Here is a 25532-nt window from a genome sequence, read left to right as displayed (position 1 = left end):
TTCTTTTGAGCTGGGGTCTCGTTACACTGCCCAGGCTGCAGTGCAGTGGTACAATCATAGCTTGCTGCAGCCTCGACCTCCTGGGCTCAAACGATCCTCCTGCCTCAGCCTCCCAAGTAGCTGGGACTACAGGTGAGAGCCACCACAGCCGGTTATTTTTTTTACTATTTTTTTGTAAAGATGGGGTCTTCCTGTGTTGCCCAGACTGGTCTTGATCTCCTGGGCTCAAGTCATCCTCCCACCCCGGCCTCCCAAAGAGCTGGGATTCCAGGACTGCGCCCTGTCCTTTAACATGTTATTGGAGATATTATCCAACGTGGTCAGATAAATAACTATAACAGATACAAGAACTGCAGAGGGAGAGTCAAAATATACTTTGCAGATGACATGATGGTATGCCAGGAAAAAACTAACAAAATCAACATTAAACAAATCCAAGAAGAGAATTCAGGAAGGTAGTCAGAAAATTCAGAAGCAAATATCAACAGCTTCCATAAATACAGAAACAACTGGCAGCTTAAAAAGGCATGGGAAGAGACAGTCCTGCTGATAATACAGAAACAACAGCAACAGTGAAATGAGACTTGGTCATCGAGAGTGTGCAAAGCCTCTATCAGGAAACCTTCAGGCCCCTCTGTACAGACATAAAAGTAGAGCTGAGGCCATGGCAAGATGCCCTCGGGTCTCGGTGAGAACGTCATGCCACCATGGTTTTGGAGGTGCCCGTGGAGTCTTCCCTGAAAACACACAGTGAGCCGATTGTGCCACGGCACTGCAGCCTGGGCAATGCGGTGAGACCCCAGCTCGAAAAGAAATAAACAAATAAATAAAAGCATCACAGATTGCAGAGTAGATCCTTGCTGCATTTCTAACTTTAGCGAGAAGAGTTTAGTGTTTTCCTTATGGACCGGGAAGCTGGCACTGGAGCTGAGAAATTTGTATGTACCCACACAGACACCCCCGCACACAGACAGCAGGTTGCAACAGTCACCAGACACCACCCACCCGGTGCCTCTGCAGATGGACAACATGTTTCGCAAGATCCGGCTTCCTCAGGCTTTTGGGTTTTCACAGCCTGTGACTCAGCATGATCAGAAAACCAGCTGGACGCTCCTTCTACCCAATGCCTCTCCCTGTCTTTTTTCACAGGTGTGGGGCACCTACACCGTCGTCTGAAAACCTTCCTCCACTTTCTCCTGCCAGCGCCTGTTTGACCCTTCACACAAGAGTCTCCCTAGTAAACCTGTTTCACCCTTCACACAAGAGTCTCCCTAGTAAACCTGTTTGACCCTTCACACAAGAGTCTCCCTAGTCAACCTGTTTGACCCTTCACACAAGAGTCTCCCTAGTAAACCTGTTTCACCCTTCACACAAGAGTCTCCCTAGTAAACCTGTTTCACCCTTCACACAAGAGTCTCCCTAGTAAACCTGTTTCACCCTTCACACAAGAGTCTCCCTAGTAAACCTGTTTCACCCTTCACACAAGAGTCTCCCTAGTAAATCTGTTTGACCCTTCACACAAGAGTCTCCCTAGTAAACCTGTTTGACCCTTCACACAAGAGTCTCCCTAGTAAACCTGTTTGACCCTTCACACAAGAGTCTCCCTAGTAAACCTGTTTGACCCTTCACACAAGAGTCTCCCTAGTAAACCTGTTTGACCCTTCACACAAGAGTCTCCCTAGTAAACCTGTTTGACCCTTCACACAAGAGTCTCCCTAGTAAACCTGTTTGACCCTTCACACAAGAGTCTCCCTAGTCAACCTGTTTGACCCTTCACACAAGAGTCTCCCTAGTCAACCTGTTTCACCCTTCACACAAGAGTCTCCCTAGTCAACCTGTTTCACCCTTCACACAAGAGTCTCCCTAGTAAACCTGTTTCACCCTTCACACAAGAGTCTCCCTAGTAAACCTGTTTCACCCTTCACACAAGAGTCTCCCTAGTAAACCTGTTTGACCCTTCACACAAGAGTCTCCCTAGTAAACCTGTTTGACCCTTCACACAAGAGTCTCCCTAGTAAACCTGTTTGACCCTTCACACAAGAGTCTCCCTAGTAAACCTGTTTGACCCTTCACACAAGAGTCTCCCTAGTAAACCTGTTTGACCCTTCACACAAGAGTCTCCCTAGTAAACCTGTTTGACCCTTCACACAAGAGTCTCCCTAGTAAACCTGTTTGACCCTTCACACAAGAGTCTCCCTAGTCAATCTGTTTGACCCTTCACACAAGAGTCTCCCTAGTCAACCTGTTTGACCCTTCACACAAGAGTCTCCCTAGTCAACCTGTTTGACCCTTCACACAAGAGTCTCCCTAGTCAACCTGTTTGACCCTTCACACAAGAGTCTCCCTAGTCAACCTGTTTCACCCTTCACACAAGAGTCTCCCTAGTCAACCTGTTTCACCCTTCACACAAGAGTCTCCCTAGTAAACCTGTTTGACCCTTCACACAAGAGTCTCCCTAGTAAACCTGTTTGACCCTTCACACAAGAGTCTCCCTAGTAAACCTGTTTGACCCTTCACACAAGAGTCTCCCTAGTAAACCTGTTTGACCCTTCACACAAGAGTCTCCCTAGTAAACCTGTTTGACCCTTCACACAAGAGTCTCCCTAGTCAACCTGTTTGACCCTTCACACAAGAGTCTCCCTAGTCAACCTGTTTGACCCTTCACACAAGAGTCTCCCTAGTCAACCTGTTTGACCCTTCACACAAGAGTCTCCCTAGTCAACCTGTTTGACCCTTCACACAAGTGTCTCCCTAGTCAACCTGTTTGACCCTTCACACAAGAGTCTCCCTAGTCAACCTGTTTGACCCTTCACACAAGAGTCTCCCTAGTCAACCTGTTTGACCCTTCACACAAGAGTCTCCCTAGTCAACCTGTTTGACCCTTCACACAAGAGTCTCCCTAGTCAACCTGTTTGACCCTTCACACAAGAGTCTCCCTAGTCAACCTGTTTGACCCTTCACACAAGAGTCTCCCTAGTAAACCTGTTTGACCCTTCACACAAGAGTCTCCCTAGTAAATCTGTTTGACCCTTCACACAAGAGTCTCCCTAGTAAATCTGTTTGACCCTTCACACAAGAGTCTCCCTAGTAAATCTCTGGCCCATCACTTTCCTTCTTGGTGTGTGCTTCTCAAAAGACCCAAACCGGTCAGGCGCAGTGGCTCCTGCCTGTGACCCCAGCACTTTGGAAAACCAAAGACAGGCAGATCGTTTGAGCCCAGGAGTTCAAGACCAGTTTGGGCAACATGGTGAAGCCCCATTTCCATAAAACAGAAAAAGGAACAAAAAAATGAGCCGGGCATGGTGGCACACGGCTGTCATTCCAGCTACCCGGGAGGCTGAGTTCAGAGGATCACGCAAACCTGGGAGGTTGAGGCTGTGAAGAGCTGTGATCATGCCATGGCACTCCAGCCTGGGTGACCGACTGAGACTGTCTCAAAACAAAACAAAACAAAAAAGACGGCCAGGCGTGGTGACTCACAATCCCAGAACTTTGGGAAGCCGAGGCGGGAGGATCACGAGGTCAGGTGATCGAGACCATCCTGGCTAACACAGTGAAACCCCGTCTCTACTCAAAATACAAAAAATTAGCCAGGCGTGGTGGCGGGCACCTGTAGTCCCAGCTACTCAGGAGGCTGAGGCAGGAGAATGGTGTGAATCAGGGAGGCGGGGATGGCAGTGAGCTGAGATTGTGCCACTGCACTCCAGCCTGGGTGACAAAGCAAGACTCCGTCTCAAAAGAAAAAAAGAAAAAAAACACCAAACTTTGTCCAATCCAGAGTTGACAGACACCTAAGTTTGATTCCATGTCTTTGCTATTACGAATAGTGCTGCAATGAACGCACAGTCTATGCATCTTTTTGGCAGAATGACTTACTTTCCCTTGGGTAGATACCCAGTAATGGGATTGCTGGCTCAAACGGTAATTCAATTCTTAGTAAAATGTGGTGCATCTATACGATGGAATACTACGCACCCATTAAAAAGCATAAAATCGTGTCCTTTGCAGCAATAGAGATGCAGGTGGACGCCATTCTCCTACGTGAATTAACACAGAACCAGGAAACTAAATACCACACGTTCTCACTTCGTACTGGGAGGTAAACATCAAGTACACACGGCCAGAAAGATGGGAACAAGAAACCCTGAGGAATTCAATGGGGCAAGGAAGGGATAGGGCAAGGGTTGAAAAACTATTGAGTGCTATGCTCACTACCTGGGTCATAGGATCCTTGTTGTCCAAACCTCAGCATCATGCAATATACCCAGGGAACACACCTGCACATCTACCCCCTGAATCTAAAATAGAAGTTGAGGCCGGGCGCAGTGGCTCACACCTGCCATCCCAGCACTTTGGGAGGCCAAGGCGGGTGGATCATGAGGTCAGGAGTTCGAGACCAGCCTGGCCAACATGGTGAAACCCCATCTCTACTAAAAATATAAAAATACAAAAATTAGCTGGGTGTCATGGTGTGCATCTGTAATCCCAGCTACTCGGGAGACTGAGGCAGGAGAATCGCTTGAACCCGGGAGGCGGAGCTTGCAGTGAGCCGAGATCACGCCATTGCACTCCAGCCTGGGTGACAGTGCGAGATTCCATCTCAAAACAAAAAAATTTTTTTTAATTTAAAAAATAAAATAGAAGTTGGAGGGGGAAAAAAAAGATCTAAACTGATACAACCCTAAAGGTGTCAGAATGACCCAAGTCGATATGCAAATTTGATGTGATCCAATAAAAATAGTTCACAGAATTTCTTTTAGGCAAACTGGACGAGTCGATTCTGAAATTGCTGTGGGGAAAAGAATTGCAAATGAGGCGGCAAAGAGGAAAATTCTGATATGTATAAAGACTGAGAACACACCGGCCCTGTAGGAGATGAACATTTGAGAAGCCTCTATAATTAAAAGGGAGGTACCACAGCCATTAATGGAGCAAGGAACAGGGTACAATTTCCAGAAATAGGCCAACTGCACGTGGAAATTTAGTATACGACAAAAGGGGCAAAAGATGAGTGTTTTAATAAACGGTGTTGGGGCACGCGAAGCCACATTAGGAAAGAGATAAAACTAGAGCCAGACCTCACAGTGTGCATCAGAGTCAACTCCAAGACAAAAACAAAGTTAAACCATGAGAAGATTCCAGGAAAGCAGGAATCATTACTTTAACCTCCGCAGAAGGAAAAGGCTTCCTAAGCAAAAATTCAGAAAGGTGGTTAGATAAATTTCACTATTAAAAAAACTACGTGATTAAAACACAGGCCGGGGCAGTGGCTCACGGCTGTAATCCCAGCACTTCGGGAGGCTGAGGTGGGGGTATCGCTTGAGGCCTGAAGCTCAGGACCAGCTTGGGAAACAGAGAGAGGCCTCATCTCTACAAAAAACTTTAAAAATTAACCAGGCGTGGCAGTGCGTGCCTGTAGCCCCGGCAAGTTAGGAGGCTGGGATGGGAAGATCGCTTGAGCCCAAGAGATGGGGGCTGCAGTGAGCCAAGATCACGCCACTGCACTGCAGCCTGAGTGACAGAACAAGACATTATCTCAAAAAAAAAAAAACAAATCTCCATAAGCAAAGTAAAAAATTAATAATGAGCTGGGAAAAAATTTGCAACTTCTGTCGGAAATATTAACAGCTATTTTTCAGATATCTAAAAAGTTCAACTCCAGAAAAACCCCAAACATGCTACAAAAAAAGACAAAAATATCAGTTTATATAGAGAACAGGCTCAAATGGCCCTCAACACATATGTTCTCCTTTATATCTAATACCTAATTCAGACTGTACTGAAATACTATTTCTTTTTTTTTTTACTTTAAGTCCTACGATACGTGTGCAGAACGTGCAGGTTTGTTCCACAGGTATACATGTGCCATGGTGGTTTGCAGCACCCATCAACCCGTCATCTACGTTTCGAGCCCTGCATGCATTTAGGTATGTGTCCTAAGGCTCTCCCTGCCCTTGTCCCCCGCCCCCCAACAGGCCCGGGTGTGTGATGTTCCCCTCCCTGTGTCCATGTGATCTCATTGTTCAACTCCCACTTATGAGTGAGAACATGCAGTGTTTGGTTTACTGTGTGAGTTTGCTGAGAAGGATGGTTTCCAGCTTCATCCATGTCCCTGCAAAGGACATGAACTCATCCTTTTTCATGGCTGCGCAGTATTCCATGGTGTATTTTTCTAACTTATTTATTTATTTATTTATTTTTTAGACAGAGTCTCCCTCTGTCGCCCAGGCTGGAATACAGTGGCACAATCTCGGCTCACTGCAACTTCCGCCTCCTGGGTTCAAGTGATTCTCCTGCCTCAGCCTCCCGAGTAGCTGGGACTACAGGCGCCTGCCACCTCGCCCGGCTAATTTTGTTTTTGTGTTTTTAGTAGAGACGGGGTTTCAGCCTGTGAGCCAGGATGGTCTCAGTCTCCTGACCTCGTGGTGCGCCCACCTCAGCCTCCCAAAGTGCTGAGATGACAGGCGTGAGCCACCGCGCCTGGCACCATGGTGTCTATGTGCCACATTTTCTTTCTCCAGTCTATCACTGATGGGCATTTGGGTTGGTTCCAAGTCTTCACTATTGTAAATAGTGCTGCAATAAACATATGTGTGCATGTGTCTTTATGGTACAATGGTAATGGGATTGCTGGGTGACACAGTAGAAGATCTCCCCATGGCGTCTGCACACACTCAGGATGGATTCTGCTAGAAGGAATTGCCTCTTTCGCCTGAGTTTAGTTCCTGGGAAGATGCTCCACACGAATGAAAAGTCTCTTCTCTTCTGACGTATTTATGGCTGCTAAGGTTTTGACAAAAAGTTTCCGGAATGTCACTGCAGGCAGGAACGTTAGCTCCAACTCAATCTTCCTTTTATAGATATAAGATGTTGAGGACTCAATTATCCCAGAGAGAGGAGGGGAGTGGGGGTCCCCCAACGTGGCAACCAAGAACCTCATTTCCCATGGTTCTCGCTGCAAATCATGCTCTCACCCCTTACCTACTTAGCCTCCATTTGTCCCTGGTTAAAATGCAGGGGAACAGGTTTAGGATGCACTGTACGCAGTGGGAAAGGCTGCCTGTATAACATCAGGACCACCACATGCTCTCGGCTTTACATGGATGAAATATGTCACAGCTCTGACTGTCAAAAACAAAACGCACAGAAAGCAGGCAATAGAATGTTCTTTTTTTTTTTTTTTTTTTTGGAGGCGGAGTCTTGCTCTTGTCGCCCAGGCTGGAGTGCAAAGCCACGATCTCAGCTCACTGCAACCTGCAACCTCCAACTCCCAGGTTCAAGCGATTCTCCTGCCTCAGCCTTCCAAGTGGCTGGGATTACAGGCGCCCGCCACCACGCCTGGCTAATTTGTTTTTGATATTTTTAGTAGACACGGGGTTTCACATGTTGGCCAGGCTGGTCGCAAACTCCTGACCTCATGATCTTGAGCACACAGTCAGTCCTCATCTGTCACGTCATCTGTCACGTCATGTCGCTCTGGGCGACAGAGCGAGACTCCGTCTCAAAAAAAAAAAAAAAAAAAAAAAAACCCAAGGCAAAGAAGCAAACTTCACAGTTAACACATAACGGACCAGAACAGAGGTTCCCAAACGTCCCCATTTCATAGCATACATGCTACCCAGAAACTCTGTTCACAGCACTCTACTCAAAAAAAAAGTTTCTTTTATATATATATAACTTTTTTTTTTTTTTTTTTTTTTGAGACGGAGCCTCGCTGTGTCGCTGGGCTGGAGTGCAGTGGCCGGATCTCAGCTCACTGCAAGCTCCGCCCCCCGGGTTCCCGCCATTCTCCTGCCTCAGCCTCCCCACTAGCTGGGACCACAGGCGCCGCCACCGCGCCCGGCTAATTTTTCGTATTTTTAGTAGAGACGGGGTTTCACCGTGTTAGCCAGGATGGTCTCGATCTCCTGACCTCGTGATCCACCCGCCTCGGCCTCCCAAAGTGCTGGGATTACAGGCTTGAGCCACCACGCCCAGCCAACATTTTTTATATATGAATTTTACATATATTTTATAAAATATATTTTATAAATTTTTCATATATTTTATAAAATATATTTTATAAATTTTATAAATTTAAAATTATATAAATTTTAAAATATATTTTATAAAAGTTTAAAATATATAAAACATGTACCTTTTATATATTGTATAATATATAAAAATATATTTATATAATAAATTTATATTATATATTTATATTATATAAATATGATATTTATATAATTAATTTTCTATAATATTTATATAATAAATTATAATTAATATTAAAATGTGATATGTATTTTTATATAATATATATAATTGACATGTAATATATAATTTTATATTTTATAAAATTTTAAAAATACAAAATATGTATATTGTATATGCTATATAATATATAAAACATATATTTCCTAAAATTTTATAAAATATGTAAAATTATATTTTTAATATGTATTTTAAAATCCAAGGTGATGGTGTTGGGAAGTAATGAGGTCATGAGAATGGAACCTGAAGCATGAGATGAGTGTCTTTACATCAGGGGCCCCAGAGAGCTCCCTCACGCCTTCCAGCATGTGAGGTCACAGCAAGAAGGCGCCGTCTAGGAACCAGGAAGTGGGTCCCCACCAGCCACTGAATCTGCCACTACTCACGAGGCTGAGGCGGGAGGATCACTGGAGCCCAGGAGCTTGAGGCTGCGGTGAGCTATGATCGCACCCCTGCACTCCAGCCTGGGCGACAGAACAAGACCCTGTCTCAAAATAAAGAAAGAAAAGAAAAGAAAAATGAGGTTTAAAAAATAGAGCCTCCAGGAGTCATGGACAATATCAAATAATCTCATACTACACATCATTGGAATCCCCGAAGAAAACAGAGGAAATATTTTAAGGTGACGGCTGAAATTTTTGCAGAGAGAGGACGGAAGAATAATTTTAATTTCCTTCTCTGTGGCTTTGTGTATTTGCTAAATCTAAGTGGACATCAATTACTAACCTTTTATAATTACCATTTTCTCAGTCAACACAGCCTTCCAAACACATATTTAATTTGCATGAACAAACAAGATATTTCATACTAATTTGACAACAAAGTTCTGCCTAGTACAGTGACAACTGACAATGAATAAACGTGTAACTTTTAAGAGGCAATCTTTGTGTTATTTAACGTCAGACTGCTGTTTCCCACTGGTATTTTCATTAGATTTCTTTAAAAAGTATCTTTATCACAGTTCCTGAATCTGTAGGATGTAACGAATTTAAGTTGAGGCCAGGAAATATGCATTGACTTCTTGTATTTCTCTAATTTCACACGTGTGCAGGAGGTCACCCCCCAGTAGAAGAGGTTCCCTGTGCACTGGGGTCCCCTGTGCAATGGGAGGGCCATTTTCGTTCCATTTTTTTGTCTCAAACACAGGGGGTCGAATCATGCACCTTTCTGCTTGTGACGATATGAAAGCAGCCTTCATCTATTCTACACGGGGTACATAACACACTGGGCCTCCATGGTTCTCCGGGCTGACACCCAGCCTGCCTCCCACATAAGGCCAATGATGACTGAAGACAGATACCTTGCTGTGAACTCTCTGCACACCATGGCCTGACCAGGTGCCAGGCATGAAGACAAGGGCCCCATAAGTGTTCATTGACTGAATGAATAAGCTCACCCATCCATGGATGAGTCAATCAGAGATGAAAGGTTGACACTCCCTTCCTTGAAAGGGCAAGACGGACTATGGACTGAACGTGTGTGTCTTCCCAAAATTCCTACGTTCAATCCTCACCCCCAAGGTGATGGTGTTACGAGGTGGGGTCTTTGGAAGGTGATGAGGTCGTGAGGGTGGGGCTCCATCAATGGGATGAATGCCCCTTATAAAAGGAGCCCCAGAGAGCTCCCTCGTCCCCTTCCACCACGTGAGGACACAGCTAGAAGGCGCCGTCTATGAATCAGGAAGCGGGTCCCCAGCAGACACTGCCTCTGCCCTGCCTTGATCTTGGACTCCCAGCCTCCAGCCCTGCCTTGATCTTGGACTCCCAGCCTCCAGCCCTGCCTTGATCTTGGACTCCCAGCCTCCAGGCCTGCCTTGATCTTGGACTCCCAGCCTCCAGCCCTGCCTTGATCTTGGACTCCCAGCCTCTGCCCTGCCTTGATCTTGGACTCCCAGCCTCCAGACCTGTGAGCAATAAACATCTGTTGTTTAAGCTACTCCATCTATGGTGTCTTTGTTATAGAAACCTGAAAGAACTAAGAACAACTGCAAACAACACTTGCTAGGTTCTCATCCCAGTGCCTCAGGAGCAGTTGATGGTCCAAGACTTTAAAAGGCAAACACAGCCAGGCGCAGTGGCTCAGGATTGTAATCCCAGGACTTTGTGAAGCCAAGGCGGGCGGATCACGAAGTCAAGAAATCGAGACCATGCTGGCCAATATGGTGAAACCCTGTGTCTACTAAAAATACAAAAACTAGCCAGGCGTGGTGGCTGGCACATGTAGTCACAGCTACTCGGGAGGCTGAGGCGGGAGAATGGCGTGAACCCGGGAGGCAGAGTTTGCAGTGAGCTGAGATCGTGCCACTGCACTCCAGTCTGGTGACAGAGAGAGACTCCGTCTAAAAAATAAAATAAAATAAGGGGTGGGGGCAAAGGGCAAACACAAGTCCAGGAATGAGCATGAAAGATGCCACATTGGCCAGGGTGATGGCTCACTCCTGTAATCCCAGCATGTGGGGAGAGAGACCGAGGTGGTAGGATTGCTTGAGGCCAAGATTTCAAGACCAGCCTGAGCCACATAACAAGACCCCATCTCCACATACACAAAAATAAACCAATAAAAATAAAAGATGCTGTATCATTTACACCCCCAGGAATGTATGGCCAAGCAGAACCTCACAGACTATCTGGTTCTGTGCGATCCCTTATTCCAGAGGTCCCCCTCCCAGGACTGATCCGTAGCCTGTTAGAAACCAGGCTGCACAGCACGAGGTAAGTGGTGGGTGAGCAAGCGAAGCTTCGTCCGTATTTACAGTCGCTCCGCGTAGCTCTCATTACTGCCTGAGCTCCACCTCCTGTCAGACCAGCAGCGGCATTAGATTCTCATAGGAGTGCTATTGAGAAGCTGTTGTGAACTGTGTATGTGAGGGAATCTAGGTTGCATGCCCCTTATGAAAATCTAATGCCTGATGATCTTTGTGTCTCCCATCAGCCCCAGATGGGACCATCTAGTTGCAGGAAAACAGTCTCAGGGCTCCCACTTATTCTTCTACACTACTGTGAGTTGTAGAACTATTTCATTCTATGTTACAATGTAATCATAATAGAAATAAAGTGTGCAATCAATGTAATGTGCTTGGATCATCCTGAAACAATCCCCCATCCGCCATGGAGAAACTGTCTTCCACAAAACCGGTCCCTGGTGCCAAAAAGGTTAGGGACCGCTGGTCTGGTCTAAACCTTCCACTTAGACCCAATAAATAATTCTACACCCTCCAAGTCATTTTCTCCCAAAGTCAGGATGTACAATCCAAGAATCTCATCGGTTTCCCACCCAAATGCAAATTGGCGGATTCCGGTTTCCTGGAAATCATCTCCCTCTGGCCAGCCAGATGGTGCTGGCACAATTCTGACAGGAATAGCACCAATTTCATGAATGGGATTTGTGTTCTTATACAAGCGACCCCAGAGAGCTCCTCACTCCTTCCACCATGTGAGGACACAATGAGAAGGTGCCATCTACGAACCAGGAAGCCGTCTCCAGACACTGAATATCTTGCATGCCTTGATGGTGGACTTCCAGCCTCCAGAACTGTGAGCAATAAATGCCTGTACTTTATAATCCACTCAGGCTATGATATTTTTGTTGTAGCAGCCTGAAGGGGACTAAGAAAAGATGCAAATAACACTTCCCAGGTCCTCGTCCCCGTCCCTGAGGTGAGGCTGGAAATCTTAGCCCTTTCTGAGGCACAGCCCAAGACATTTTTTTGCAATAGATTTATTCCATCAGCAGCTCTGTCGGCATTTTACGGAGCTGAAGTGAAGAGTCCGCACAACCTCTTGGAGAGGTGAGTGGAAACCATTGGCCCTGGGTCATCACCGAGGATATGAATTTCAAACTAGATGACACAGTTTGGACAGACAGTTTGTGCCAACAGATTTATTCCATCAGCAGTTCTCTCTGCATTTTATGCAGTTGAAGTGAAGAGTCCACACAGCCTCTTGGAGAGATGAGTGGAAACCATTGTCCCTGGGTCCTCACTGAGGATACCCATTTCAAACTAGATGATAGAGTTTGGATGTGTGTCCCCACCCAATCTCATGTGGAATTGGAATCCCCTGGGTTAGAGGTGGGGCCTGGTGGGAGATGACTGGATCATGGCGGTGGGGTTCTCGTGAATGGTTTTGCATTATCCTCTTGGTGCTATTTTCATGAAAGTGAGTGAGTGAGTATGAGACCTGGTTGTTTAAAAGAGTGTGGCACTTCCTCTCTCTCTTGCTTCGGCTCCCACCATGCGAGACGTGCCTGCTTTCCCTTCACTTTCCTCAGTGATTGTAAGGCTCCTGGGGCCTCCTGAGAAACCTACGAGAAGCCTCGTGCTCCCTGTACAGCCTGCAGAACTCTGAGCCAATGAAACCTCTTTTCTTTATAAATTAGCCAGCCTCAGGGATAGTTTTAGAGCAGTGCCAGAATGGACTACTCCACTGGACTTTATCGTCTTTACAGGTTGCAATAGGGAGTGTCAGGACCATGGTGGGAAGAAACAGTGAACAAAGTTGGTAGAACCCGAAGTCCCTAAATGAACAGTCCAATCAGAGGAGCCCAGCTGATGTCTGTCTACATTATATGTTAGGAATTCTTGAATGCATCTTGTTAAAAAAAAAAAAAGTTCTGGTTTCAAGGGGAAAAAACAACCATTACCAGACATGTGGCAGATGTTTGTCAAGAGCTATAAAACCACCTTGCAAAGCAAAACCAAATCAAGAGAGAAGGCACTGAGAATGATGAGATCTAAAGTCAGTAATTATGTAGTTTCCCCCAGAAATGAAATGCCCTGGTTAGTAAAGATGAAAAGAAAATTGGTTTAAAGGGAAAAATGACAGCCATATAGGGAAACAGATGACCATATCTAAATCAACGCGTGGATGACTCTCCACTTAAACACAGTTCCGCTTTGCGAGACATTAACAAAAGTACCAGAAGCTTGAAAAACGACGCCAACAGGTTTAAGTCTTTGACTCTTGTTTCTGGACCGTACAATGAAAACAGAAAACTCGTTCTGCAAGAAAACATTAAAGGGTCGAAGTAGCACTTAGAGTTTTATAACTTCAAAGCTTGAATGACAGGGAGAGAGAGAGAAAGTGAACAAGAGAAAGGGAGAGAGAGAGAGAGAAGTGAAGAAGAGAAAGAGAAACAAAAAAGAGAGAAAGAGAGAGCAAAACCAGTGAATAAGAGACAGAGAGAGGAAGAGAATGAACACCTTAAAAGAAATGAGGATGATTCCCCTGCCCCTGCTCCCTAGAACAGCCCCAGTGGGCACATTCTCCATCCCGTGACCCTCAGCCTCCACCAGTTCCCATCCCAACAGGCACAGTGGTGACATGATATGAACCTGCCTGCTTTGTGCTCCTCCAGGCTCTGAGCTCAGCTGTCCATGGCAGCCCTGGACAGACTTTACCTCCCCAAAGAGTAACACCACCCCGCAGCCTGTTCCACTCATCTCAGAGTTCCCTCCTTTCTATGTCTCCATGCTGAGCCCAAGGGATACCCAGAGAAAAGGAACCAAAAGTTATGGCTGGGAGGGTAGGACCGACAGTCCCTGATTCCTTTTTCCCCCACCCCTGAAAACATCCAGCTTGCTTTTCTGATGTTTTCTTAAGAAAGAAGTACCGACACCATTCTTGAAATAGGTTTTGCATTCAGGTGGGTTAGGACTGAGCCAAAACCGAGACCCAGAGACAAAGTCAGTGACATGGTTTGGCTGCGTCCCCGCCCACATCTCATCTTGAATTGCAGTTCTCATAATTGTGGGAGGGACCTGGTGGGAGGTAATGGAATCAGGGGGGCAGGTCTTTCCCATGCTGTTCTTGTGATAGTCTTATGAGATCTGATGGCTCTGTAAAGAGAAGTTCCCCTGCACACGCTCTCTCTCTCTTGCCCTCCACCGTGTAAGAGAAGACATTCCTTGCTCTTCCACCATGATTGTGAGGCTCCCCCAGCCACGTGGAACTGTGAGTTCACTAAACCTCTTTCCTCTGTAAATTGCCCCGTCTCAGGTATGTGTTTATTAGCAGCGTGAGAACAAACTAGTATAGTCAGAAAGGTCCCAGCCTCTGAGGGAAGACACAGGGAATTCCGTTTATGGTGAGTGAGGGAAGTGCCACAAACACAGGCAGCCAGAAGGAGCTCTGGGAAATCTGTGCAGGGGCCCAGAGACTCTTTTAAATATTTCTAAAAACAGTGAGCATTTCCTGCAAACCAAAACCACCATGAGATACCAACTCACGCCAGTTAGAATGGCGATCATTAAAAAGTCATGAAACAACAGATTCTGGAGAGGATGTGGAGAAATAGGGAAACTTTTACACTGTTGTTAGGAGTGTAAATTAGTTCAACCATCATGGAAGACAGTGTGGTGATTCCCCAAGGATCTAAAACACCATTTGCCCCAGCAATCCCATTACTAGGTATATACCCAAAGGATTATACACCATTCTACTATGAAGACACGTGCACATGTATGTTTATTGCGGCACTGTTCACAATAGCAAAGACTTGGAACTAACCCAAATGTCCATCAATGACAGACTGGATAAAGAAAATGTGGCACATAGACACCATGGAATACTATGCAGCCATTAAAAAGGATGAGGTCATGTCCTTTGAAAAGACAATGGATGAAGCTGGAAACCATCATTCTCAGCAAACTAACACAAGAACAGAAAACCAAACTCCGCGTGTTCTCACTCAACAGTGGGAGTTGAACAATGAGAACACATGGACACAGGGAGGGGAACATCAAACACTGGGGCCTGTTGGGGGGTGGGGACTAGGGGAGGGAGAGCATTAGGAGAAATACCTAATGTAGATGACGGGTTGATGGGTGCAGCAAAGCACCACGGCACGTGTATACCTGTGTAACAAACCTGCACGTTCTGCACATGTATCCCAGAACTTACAGTGTAATAAAAAAAAAAAAAAAAAGGGAAAAAAAAAGGCATACCAGAGACTGGGTAATTTATAAAGGAAAGAGGCTGCATTGACTCACAGGTCTGCATGGCTGGGGAACTCTCAGGAAACTTCACATCATAACAGAAGGGGAAGCAAGGCATGTCTCACGTGGCGGCAGGATAGAGAGAGAGAGAGCCAAGAAATCCACACACTTTTACCATCAGTTCTTGTGAGACTCCCTCACTATCACGAGAAAAGCATGGGGGAACCACCCCCATAATCCAATCACCTCTACCAGGTCCTTCCCTTCACATGTGGAGGTCACTTCGAGACGAGATTTGGGTGGGGACATACAGCCAAACCATATCCAGCCGCCCAAAGTGCTGGAATTAGAGGCATGAGCCACCGCACCTGGCCAATATCCCCCTTTCTATAAGGACACTAGTCATGTTGAACCCGGGTTCACCCTAGTGGCCTTTGCTTAACTTGATCATCTGCAATGAACTTACCATCAAATAAGGTCATATTCACAGGTTACTGGGGGTTAACACTCCAGTGAATCTTTTTATGGGAACCTAATTTGAACCCTAACACCCTGATGAACACACATCCACACACACACATACACACAAGCAGAGGCTTGAATACATACACACGCACACAGACACACAAGTGGAGACTTGAACACATACACACACACACACACACACAGACACACCAGGGGCTGGGCGTGGTGCCTCACACCTGTAATCCCAGCACTTTGGGAGGCTGAGGCGGGCAGATCACAAAGTCAGGAGTTTGACACCAGCCTGGTGAAACCCATGTCTACTAAAAATACAAAAAAGTAGCCAGGTATGGTGGCAGGTGCCTGCACTCCCAGCTACTCGGGAGGCCGAGGCAGGAGAGTCACTTGAAACTGGGAGGCGGAGGTGGCAGTGAGCCGAGATTGCGCCCCTGCACTCCAGCCTGGGCCACAGAGACAGACTCTGTCTCAAAAGAAAAAGAAAAGACGCAGCAGGACTGGCGGGAGAGGGCTCCTTAGGAGGATGGATGAGCCACGTGCATTCCCTCCCCAATTTTGTCTCCATGACTTTGCTCTGTTGTACTGAGAGTCCCTCCCAGCCCCCCACTAAAGCCCAAGTGCAAACAGATGTCATCGCTCTCAACTCTCAATTTTTTTTTTTTTTTTTTTTTTTTTTTTTTTGAGATGGAGTCTCGCTCTGTCGCCGGGCTGGAGTGCAGTGGCACAATCTCAGCTCACTGCGACCTCCGCCTAACAGGTTCAAGCGATTCTCCTGCCTCAACCTCTCGAGTAGCTGGGATTATAGGCGCGTGCCACCACACCCAGCTAATTTTTGTAACTTTTGTAGAGATGGGATTTCACCATGTTGGCCGGGCTGGTCTTGAACTCCTGACCTCAAGTCATCTGCCTGCCTCAGCCTCCCAAAGTGCTGGGATGACAGGAATGAGGTAGTGCGCCCGGTCCAGCCCCTTACCATCTTTTCATCATGTGTTCATCACGGACTCATAGATGGCCAGTGCATCTGCCTCTGGCATCACAGAATAAGTGCTGTTTCTGGCTGCAACTTGATCTCAGCTGCAGCAGCCGTGACTGGGCACCCCATGCCAGCTGCTCCTGTCTGGATAGCTGCTGGATGTGTCACAAGTTATCAAGGATAGTGACACTATTTACAATAGCAAAGACATAGAATCCACCCAAATGCCCATCAATGATAGACAGGATAAAGAAACTGTGGTTCATAGACACTGTGGAATACTACGCAGCCATAAAAAAAGAACAAGATCATGTCCTTTACAGGGACATGGATGGAGCTAGAAGCCGTTACCCTCAGCAAACTAACACAGGAACAGAAAACCCAACGCGGCCTGTTCCATTATAAGCGGGAGCCAAATGATGAGAACACATGGACACAGGGAGGGGAAGCACACACATTGGTGCCTGTTGAGGGGTGAGATCGGGGGACAGAGCATCAGGAAGAATAGCTAATGGATGCTGAGCTTAATACCTAGGTGATGTGTTGATCTCTGCAGCAGAGAACCATGGTGCATGTTTACCTGCGTAACAAACCTGTACATCCTATACATGGACCCCGGAAGTTCAATAAAAGGTGAAGTCGAAAACCAAAAGGAGAGTGAGCCTTTGCCCCGTGGAAATGCTGCTGTCTGCTACTTTCTTCCCTTCTAAGTTCAGGGAAGTCTGCAGCCTCACAGCTCAACAAGGCCAGGCAAAGCTGCTCTCTGCCGGGTTTGTTTGTCGGTAACCATACGAGTCAAGCAAGAAGAAAGGTCAGCGGTGTCTCTGAGGGTTACACAGTTGGCAAAATGCATGATGTTGGTAGGGTGAGATGAGAGACGGTTCCCTTCCAGCCCCTGAGCTATGTTTAGAACTCTCTCAGCTCACTGTCCTAATTTTAACAGTCTAACTTGGAGGGCTGACCTCGGTGGCAGCCAAGACTTTGGGAAGCTACAAAAATAATAGGTCTCTACACACATAGCTCGCTGCGAACGAAACCAGCAGTGGTTCAAGGGTGTAAAAATTAAATCACACAGATAGTAGACGGAAACGGGGTGTTGTCGTAGTCATTTCTTAAGATATCATCACAATAGAGGCCAGGCCCAGTGGCCCACGCCTATAATCCCAGCACTTTGGAAAGCTGAGGAGAAAGGATCACTTGAGCCCAGGAGTTCCAGACCAGCGTGGGCAACATAGCAAGACCCCATCTCTACAAGAAAATCAAAAAAAGTAGTCAGGTGTTGTGGGAGTACCTATAGTCCCAATTACTCAGGGGGCTGAGATGGGAGGAGCACTTGAGCCCGGGAGTTTGAGTCTACAGTGAGCTGTGATTGCGCCACTGCACTCCAGCCTAGGCAACAGAGGGAGACCCTGTATCAAAAACAAACAAAGACACAATTGCAATCAAATGACAGTTACCAGAGGCTGCAAAGTAAGTGGAGAGGATAACGAGGGGTTGGTTAATGGGTACACACATACAGTTAAATCCAAGGACTAACTTCTCGTGTCTGATATCACAGCACAGGGACGATAGTCAACAAGAATATATTGTATATATTGTATATTTCAAAGTAGCTAGAAGATTTGAAATGTTCCCAGCACAAGAAAAATGATCGATGGGGTCACACGCAGTGGCTCACGCCTGTCATCCCAGCACTGTGGGAGGTCAAGGCAGGCAGATTACCTGAGGTCAGGAGTTCGAAACCAGTCTGGCCAACATGGTAAAACCCCATCTCTACTAAAAATACAAAAATTAGCCAGGCTTGGTGGCAGACACCTGTAGTCCCAGCTACTTGGGAGGCTGAGACAGGAGAATCATTTGAACCTGGGAGGCAGAAATTGCAGTGAGCCGAGATCACGCACTGCACTCCAGCCTGGGTGACAGAGTGAGACTCTGTCTCAAAAAAAAAAAAAAAAAAAAAAAAAAGCAAAGAAAAATAATCGATGTTGGAGGTGATGAATACCCTAAACACCTTGATTTGATCATCAGACCATAAATGTGTACAAATAGTGATAAAGAAATCAGAGGGATATGTATCAGAATATCCCATGTACCGCACAAATATATCCAACCATTGTGTATCAACAGAAAGTTAAAAATACATGTAATCTCACGTTTAAGATGGCTTTTCTAAAAAAAAAAAATGCACAAGTTTTGGAAGAAAAACTATATACCTGATCACATAAAAATATTCAAATTCTACGTAATCAAAAGTGCCTCAAATAACATCCAAAGGCAAATGACAAATGGGCAGCCCACGGATAAAGGAATTGCTTTTTTGTCTATAAAGAGCTCTTCTAACCAAACCCCAGTCCCCCCCCCAAATGGGTAAAGGAAATGAACATGCAATTTGGATATATGAAATAAAATATAAGCATATGAAACAATGTTCGGTCTCGCTCACAATGAAATAATGAATAAAGCAATTACGAGCTGTCATCAATCCGACAGAACAGGTTAAAGAGCAGGGTTGTATCCAGAATGGGTATGCCTTGGAGAAGTTACCAGTTCACATACTCAGTTCAAAGGCACCCACCAAGACTGTATTTTCTCAGGAGAGAAGTTGACAATGACTCCTGAAAGGTGACAGGCAGCCGGGTCTGGTAGCTTATGCCTGTAATCCCAACACTTTGGGAGGCCAAGGGTGGGAGGATCCCTGGAGGCTAGGAACGTGAGGTCCGTCTGGGCAACATAGCAAGACCCTATCTCTACAAAAATAAAAGTAAATTAGCTGGATGTGGTGATGTTCGCCTGTAGTCCCAGCTACTCTGGAGGCTGAAATGGGAGGATCACTGGAGCCCAGGAGGTGGAGGCTGTGGTGAGCTATGATTGCACCACTGCACTCCAGTCTGGGTGACAGAGCAAGACGATGTCTCTTTAAAAAAAAGGCAAGAAAATTGACATGCATTTTCGTTTTGGCTCAGCTATTCCACTTCCAAGAATTAGTTGCACAGATACACTCCCACACATATGGAAAGATATACGAGAAAACCATTCATGGCCACCTTCTTTAGAATCAAAAACCGTTTAGTTTGATTGCCATTTTATAAAAGACTTTTTGCAGGTGTTATTTAAAGGGAAACGTCTTATTGTTCTGAGCAACAACTTGCTGGCTCTCCCGGGAATTCTATTGAGTGAGGGGAAAACAAGACACAGGCAATTTGAAAGGGGTTACACTCTGTATGACTTCATTTATAGGACACTCTTGAAACGAGAAAAGGTACAGAAACAGAGAACAGACTAGTAATTCTCAGGGGTTCAGGGAGGGAGGGGAGGTTGAGGTAGGATGCAGGTTGGCAGAGAGAGAAACGGGAGGGATTGTTTAGTGAAAGAAATGCTGGGTGTGTTGACGACGGTGCTGGACTCACAAACCTGCACACACCATGAAACTGCACAGAACTCCCTACAAAAACACACATGGATACAAGTAAAACATAAGATCAACGCCTTACTGCCTGAATGTCAACATCCTCCTTGTGACATGGTATTTATTGCTTTCCAAGATGTTATCACTGGGGGAAGTAGACACAAGATTCTTTCATATTATTTCTTACAACCGCTTGTAAATCTACAATGATCTCAAAGTAAAAACTTTAATTGGAAAAAAAAAAAAAGAAGTCGAGGCCAGAAGCAGTGACTCATCCCTGGAATCCCAACACTTTAGGAGGAGGTCAGAGTGAGACCATCACTGGAGGCCAGGAGTTTGAGATTAGCCTGGGAAACACAGCAAGACTCCATCTCTACGAAGAAATTTAAAACTTAGCCAGGCTTGGTGGCTTGCACGTGTAGTCCCAGCTATGTGGGAGGCTGAGGTGGGAGGATAGTTTGAGCCTGTTGCGGGAAGTCAGACACCCCAAACAAAGGGACTGGCTGAAGCCTTCGTCTCCAAAAAAAAAAAGCCAAAACATTGAAATGGTCATTCGTTTCAGGAACAGAATGATCTAGGAGTACTGGACTGCCGAGGAGAGGGAAGGAGAGAGCAGCTGGAGCTTCATATATTCACATATTACAGAATATATACATATATGTGTGTGTGTGTGTGTATATATATATATATACGCATTCGTCTTAAAGTAAGATTGACAGCAAAGCATCAATAAAGACCTGCAAATCAGCCGGTTGCGGTGGCTCACACCTGTAATCCCAAAACATTGAGAGGCCGAGGTGGGTGGATCATGAGGTCGAGAGTTCAAGACCAGCCTGGCCAACATGGTAAAACTCCGTCTCTACTAAAAATACAAAAATGAGCCCGGCGTGATGGCAGGCACTTGTATCCCAGCTACTCAGGAGGCTGAGGCAGGAAAATTGTTTGAGCCCAGGAGGCAGAGGTTGCAGTGAGCTGAGATAGCGCCATTGCACTCCAGCCTGGGCAACGCAGTGAGACTTCGTCTCAAAAAAAAAAAAAAGAAAAAAAAGCTTAAAAAATAAAATGACATAAAAGCTTAAAACATAAAATAAACTTTAAGAGGTCATTCATTTCAGGAGCAGACTGATCTAGGAGTACTGGACTGCAGAGGAGAGAGAGGGAGAGAGCGGCTGGAGTTTCATATATTCACACATTACAGAATGTAAATACGTATATATATATGCACATTCATCTTAAAGTAAGAGTGACAGCAAAGCATCAATAAAGACCTTCAAACCATACTGCGACAAGTTCTTTTGTCCAGTGGTCCTCAATCTTTTTGGCACCAGGAAGCAGTTTCATGGACAACTATTTTTCCACTGATGTGGGGTGGCGTATGGTTTGGGGATGATTGAAGCACGTTCTATTTTTCGTGCACTTTATTTCTGTTATTGTTACATTGTAACAGAGAATGAAGTAATTATGAAACTCACCATCATGTAGAATCAGTGGAGTCCTGAGTTTGTTTTCCTGCAACTAGATGGTCCCATCTGCAGGTGATGAGAGCCAGTGACAGATCATCAGGCATTAGATTTTCATAAGGAGCACGCCACCTAGGTCCCTCGCATGCTCAGTTCACAGTAGGGTTCGTGCTCCTATGAGAATCTAATGCCACCGCTGATCTCATAGGATGCAGAGCTCAGGAGGTAATACGAGCGATAGGGAGGGGCTGTCAATACAGATGAAGCTTCGCTCACTCACACGCTACTCACTTCCTGCTGCACAGCCCAGTTCCTAAAAGGCTGGGGACCGGTACTGGATGCAAGGATACGAGGATTCAAGAGATGCTAAAACTCATTAAAATGGGTCCACGGATGCTCTGCATTCTTCGCACTCTCCAATTAATCTTATGAATTCAGCATTGAGTCAGTGGAGATCACAGTGAATCCCACGGCTGACTTACCCACTTTCGAAATGAACAGAATGCAGAAAGGAAGACAAGGTCAGTAGCATCTATTAGCAAAGTTTGCCAGTGGCTGTACCCACACAAGGAAGAGAGGTGTGTCTGTTTTCTTATTTGTTGGTTACATTTCTGCTTTTTTCTTTTTCTGTTTTTGAGATGAGGTCTCACTCTTTCACCCAGGCTGGAGTGCAGGAGGCAGTCGTGGCTCACTGCAGACTCAACTTTCCAGGCTCAACCAATCCTCCCATCTCAGCCTCCTGAGTAACTGGGACTACAGGTGCACACCACCATGCCCGGCTACTTTTTGTAATTTTTGTAGAGACAGGGTCTCCGTATGTTGCTCAGGTTGGTTTCGAACTCCTGGGCTCAAGCAATCCACCCACCTTGGCCTCCCAAAATGCTGGGATTACAGGCAGAAGATGCCTCATCCAGTCCATTTTGGCTTTTTAAATTTTTTTCTTTTCTTTTCTTTCTTTTTTTTTTTTTTGTGAAATGGAGTCTTGCTCTGTCACCCAGGTTGGAGTGCAGTGGCGGGATCTCTTCTACCCTTCATTTTTCTCCCATGCTGGATGCTTCCTGCCGATCTCGGCTTCCCTACTTTTGAGGTTTGGGCCTCGGACTGGCTTCCTGGCTCCTCAGCGTGCAGACAGTCTACTGTGGGACCTCACCTTGTGATCGTGTAAGTGAATTCTCCTCATAAACTCCCCTTTATATATACACCCATCCTATCTGTTCTGTCCCTCTAGAGCACCCTGACTCATACTACATACGGTGTTTCTCGTACCAAAGAGCCTGAACTAGCTGCGGGCGCCTGCTGTCTGGAAACTCTGGCCTGGCTAACACAGTGAATTCCTGCGTGAGAAAAGCCACCGGCTTCTCTAGCAGCAATGCCAAGAAAAATGCCAAAATCCACAAAGCCATCCCGACACTCAGGATGCATGGAAGCTTGGCCGGGCAGGTGAGACTTGCTTGTTTAATGCACATGCAGGATGATCTCTGAGATGAGCAACAGCATGGGGAGGGGCCCAGGCAGAGGAATGCCAGCAGTGCCAGAGAAGCAAGACAAGACACCAGCATCGAGGCTACTAGATTACAGATGCTAGATTACAGATGGAGTAGATGCATAGGTAGATACATGGATGATAGATAGATAGATAGATAGATGACAGGGAGATGAGATAGATAGATAGATAGATAGATAGATGACAGGGAGATGATAAATTGATACACAACACAGTTGCAATCATCTGTCTATCATCTATCACCTACCTAACTATGTGTATCAGTTTATCATCTAGCTATCATCCCTCTATCCATCCATCTGCCTGTCATCTATCAACCTTTCATTCATCATCTGTCTATTACCTACCATCCACCTGTCCATCTATCCATTATCTATTTATCTATGATCTGTTTATCTACCATCTATCACTTTATCTATTAGCTCTCATCTGTCATCTATTATCAGCCATCTCTCATCTATCACCTACCTATCATCTATCAACTGTGTATCAGTTTACCTACGATCATCTAAGTATCCATCTACCCATCACCTATTTATCTATCTCTCATCTATCATCTATCCTTCTATCATCTCTATCATCTATCTATTATGTATATCCATCTATCATCTATTTTTCTATCATCTATTTATCTATCATCTATCCCTTTATCTATTATCTATCATCTGTCAGTATCTATTATCTATCATCTGTCTATTATCTATCACCCATCTATCATCTACCTATCATCTATCAAGTGTGTATCAATTTACCATCTATCATCTAAGCATCTATCTACCCATCATCTATTTATCTACCTCTTATCTATCATCTATCTATCCATCTATCCTCTATTTTCTATCATCCATCTATCCATCATCTATTTCTCTATCATTTATCACTTTATTATCTATCATCTATCATTTACTTATCATCTACCTGTCTATTATCTATCACCCATCAATCATCTATCATCTATCTATTATCACCCATCTATCATCTACCTATCATCTACTGTGTATCAATTTATCATCTCCCTGCTATCTAACTATCTACCTATCTACCTATGCATCAATTCCGCCTATAATCTACCTATCTATCCATCTATCTGTGGCAGTGCCTCCCAACAGGCAGCAATGCTGCCCACACAAATTGACATCCATTGTTTATCAATTTATCATCTCCCTGTCATCTATCTATCTATCTATCTATCTCATCTCCCTGTCATCTATCTATCTATCTATCTATCTATCTATCTATCTATCTATCATCCATGTATCTACCTATGCATCTACTCCATCTGTAATCTAGCTAGCTAGCTAGCTCTTTTTTTATTCTTTTTGAGACGGAGTCTTGCTCTGTCACCCAGGCTGGAATGCAGTGGCGCGATCTCGGCTCACCACAACCTCCGTCTCCTGGGTTCAAACCATTCTCCTGCCTCAGTCTCCCGAGTAGCCGGGATTACAGGCGCCCACCACCACGCCCGGCTAATTTTTGTAGTTTTAGTAGAGACAGGGTTTAACCTTGTTGGTCAGGCTGGGCTCAAACTCCTGACCTCATGATCCACCCGCCTTGGCCTCCCAAAGTGCTGGGATTATACGTGAGCCACCGTGCCCAGCTGGTACCATATTTTCTTTATCCAGTCTACCGTTGACGGGCACTGGCACTTAGCTTGAGTCCATGTTTTTGCTATCACGAGAAGAGCTGTGAGGAACATACGAGTGCCTATCATCTATTATCCACCTATTATGTATCGATTAAATGTCAATTTGTCATCTATCTGGAACAGATCATCGAGACAAGACAGCTGATGGACAGGCTTTCATGTGGAAACTCATCAAAGAGATTTTTCAGGGATGGATTCCACGTCATTCGCAGCAAACGGCAGGAACAGGCCAAGGGGTGCATCCCAGACACAAACCAAGAGGCCCACCCAGCTTGGTAGGGGAAGCCAGGGGCCACCTTATCACACCTGAACCAGGAAGCAAGCACAGCAACCAACAAAACCAATGAATGTGACTTGTGGAGACCTGAAAAACCTCTTTGCTACGTTTCCACATCAAAGTCTATCCACCATCTGTCTTGTCTCTCAATGATCTACCATAGATAGATGACAAACTGACGGTTAATAGATAGATAATCGGTAGGTAATAGATGATAGAGAGACGACATGTACTTGTATGTTCATCGCAGCACTACTCACAATAGCAAAGACGTGGAATCAACCTAAATGCCCATCAATGCTAGAGTGGATGAAGAAAATATGGTGGTCGGGTGTGCTGGCTCACGCCTGTAATCCCAGCACTTTGGGAGGCCGAGGTGGGCGGATCACGAGGTCAGGAGATCGAGATCATCCTGGCCAACATGGTGAAACCTCATCTCTACTAAAAATACAAAAATTGGCTGGGTGTGGTGGCGCGTGCCTATAGTCCCAGCCACTGGGGAGGCTGAGGCAGAAGAATCCCTTGAACCTGGAAGGCGGAGGTTGCAGTTAGCCAACATCACACCACTGCACTCCAGACTGGCAACAGGGCGAGAGAGAA

General features: G+C 45.6%; 1 protein-coding gene and 1 long non-coding RNA gene across 5 annotated transcripts in view; both read right to left on the bottom strand.

Moving 5' to 3' along the window:
* Positions 1–25532, bottom strand: part of LOC126946842 (dehydrogenase/reductase SDR family member on chromosome X) — a 429610-nt gene that overhangs the window by 199782 nt on the left and 204296 nt on the right. The gene's annotated exons all lie outside the window — the stretch shown is intronic.
* Positions 97–7443, bottom strand: LOC126946844 (uncharacterized). Of its 4 annotated transcripts, none has more exons than XR_007722776.1 (5): positions 2761–7443; positions 2576–2723; positions 2243–2353; positions 1725–1798; positions 97–1243 (listed from the first exon to the last, which is right to left on the bottom strand). It is a non-coding gene; the product is annotated as an uncharacterized LOC126946844 (long non-coding RNA). The 4 variants fall into 4 exon arrangements; XR_007722775.1 differs by lacking the exon at positions 97–1243 and adding an exon at positions 1275–1317; XR_007722774.1 differs by lacking the exon at positions 97–1243 and having other exon boundaries at positions 1509–1798.

This window comes from Macaca thibetana, chromosome X (genome assembly GCF_024542745.1).
Source record: "Macaca thibetana thibetana isolate TM-01 chromosome X, ASM2454274v1, whole genome shotgun sequence".
NCBI classification, from domain to species: Eukaryota; Metazoa; Chordata; class Mammalia; order Primates; family Cercopithecidae; genus Macaca; species Macaca thibetana.
Note: the sequence above shows the minus strand (reverse complement) of the source record. Positions and strands in the feature narration are given on the sequence as shown.